General features: G+C 39.0%; 1 pseudogene; it reads right to left on the bottom strand.

The window, feature by feature from the left end:
• Positions 1 to 1,777, bottom strand: part of LOC111956878 (uncharacterized) — a 12,353-nt pseudogene extending 10,576 nt beyond the window's left edge.
• Positions 1,778 to 2,502: the final 725 nt, after the last annotated feature.

Here is a 2,502-nt window from a genome sequence, read left to right as displayed (position 1 = left end):
AGCAACACCAGCCTGCTGGCCCTGAGGAATATCATGGCGGTGGAGTTCCTAGTTGTGCCTCCTCTGGTGAACCCTATCATATACGGATGAAACTCACTCGGGTTCGGAATAGAGTTGTACAGATGTTCAACCGGAAAGTTGCTGCCCTATCTAAATGTATTGTGGTGATGCGCTTGTGTGTATCAACATATCTTTCTTGTTGATCTATAAAGCTATATTGACAATTTTCATTGTTAATTTTTCATAGACATTAGGAAGGAAAATGTGCAACTCTCGCTCACAATTAAAATCTTGGTGCTTTATTTTATCTAAATATTAAAATAATGATGTTCTAGCATCAATGGCCTTTGTCAGAATAATTTTTCATGGATGTCGTGTGGAATAACTTTGCCCTCTTATTTGTTGTCAATGACTGAGATTCAGGTGTTTGGCTCATGGAGTCATCTTGTTACCTTGACCAACAAACTCAAAATAACTGTATATAGCCAACTTATATACAGTGCATTTGGAAAGTATTCAGACCCCTTGACTTTTTCCACATTTTGTTAGGTTACAGCCTTATTCTAAAATCGATTAAATGTTTTTCCCTAATCAATCTACACACAATACCCATAATGGAAAAAAACGTTTTTTAGACATTTTTGCAAATGTATAAACATTTTTTTTAAAGTATTCAATCCCTTTGCTATGAGACTCGAAATTGAGCACATGTGCATCCTGTTTCCATTGATCATCCTTGAGATGTTTCTACAACTTGATTGGAGTCTATTGATTGGACATGACTTGGAAATGATTTGGAAAGGCACACACCTGTCCAGTGGTGGAAAAAGTACCCAATTGTCATACTTGAGTAAAGGTAAAGATCCTTAACAGAAAATGACTCAAATTAAAGTGAAAGTCACCCAGTAAAATACTACTTGAGTAAAATACTAAAAGTATTTGATTTTTAAATATACTTAAGTATCAAAAGTAAAAGTATAAAATCATTTCAAATTCTGCCGTAGCGAGCGTACATCACATCGAAGGTGAGGGATATGGTGAAGTTAGTCAGGGTGATCAGATGAGGCAGACAGGTCTGCATGAACTTCTTTCTCTGCACACGGGAATGCAAAGACGCTTTGATGATGTTCATGTAGGATATCAGGATGAGTATCATTTGAGAAACATGAGAAAACGTGAGAATGAAGCCGTAGAGGTTGTTCAGAGTGGTGTCAGCACATGAGAGCTTCACGACGGCCCAGTTTGAGCAGTAGAGTTTATCGATGTCGASGCCACAGAGGGGTAAYYTAGCTGTTAGTCCCATCCCAATGCTACTTTCTAGCCATGAGAAAAGCCACGTAAGAAGAAGCAGTGTCCACACTTTTCGAGTAGTCATGATAGAGTGGTATTGTAACGGCTTACAGATGGCAACATACCTGTCATATGCCATCACTGTCAAGCTGGTGAATTCACAGAAAGCATAGGAGTAGATTACCAATATCTGGGTCATGCACCCAGRGTATGAWATCACATGAGAGTCAAATAAAAGGTCATAAAGTATCTTTGGGTAGAAAGCTGAAGCACCATAGATACCATTAATACACAGATTACAGAGAAATAAATACATWGGGTCATGCAACATTTTCTCCAGAAAAATGGTAASGATCAGTATCAGATTCACAAAAATGGTGAAGATGTATAGGATGAGAGTAAATGAGAAGTAGATGTGTTTGTTTGTCTGTGTCACGTTCAGTCCATGCAGCACAAACACTATCTCCTGGGAGGAGTTGAAMTCCATTGTCATTGACAGCAGGCACACATGGCTGGTGTACACAGGACCTGAGAATGTTCAGTTTATCCAAGTTTTGTTGGTTGGTCTATTTAAAAACAATTTGATTACATTTTAACAGTAACTGCCACCCATACAGCAGTCTGTCAGCCTCTCAACGATGATAGCTCTCCTTCAAACAATGGTGTTGGTATTCAGATCTCAAACAAGTCAACCCAAAACCACCCAGCTTCAGCAGCCACCTACATTACAATGCAGTGAGCACACAGACCAGTATTCAACMCGTATCACATTCTGGTGAGCATGAAGCATTATATATATTTTTTTTTATGATCTTCACAGATCTTCACTTAATTTAACTCAAAGTTAGAGAGAAATCCTAAACAATATTAAACTGAATTAGTTAGATCATTAATCGAAACAAAGTAAGTATTTTCAAAGTCTTCAAAGTAGGTTCTCCTTAAAGATGATCATTCGTATGGTTTGTGTATTTGTATGGTCTCTGTATCTCTGTACTGAGGGCCAGAGCAGAACACCTCCACCTGAGCAGACCAGATCATACCTACAGTAGGTATGACACTTCTCCACTCTCCGCACCACAACCTTTATGGGGCAGTATCTGAGTATCTCAACTGCCATAGCAACGTGTGAGATGTATGGAGTGAYAGACAGGTGAACCCCTCAGACACACACTGCTCACTCTGGAGGTTACCTTCCTAATGAGACCAYGKMTA

The sequence above is a fragment of the Salvelinus sp. IW2-2015 genome, linkage group LG4p (genome assembly GCF_002910315.2).
Source record: "Salvelinus sp. IW2-2015 linkage group LG4p, ASM291031v2, whole genome shotgun sequence".
NCBI lineage: Eukaryota > Metazoa > Chordata > Actinopteri > Salmoniformes > Salmonidae > Salvelinus > Salvelinus sp. IW2-2015.
The sequence above is the reverse complement of the archived record's forward strand: the minus strand, read 5'-3'. Positions and strand labels throughout refer to the sequence as shown.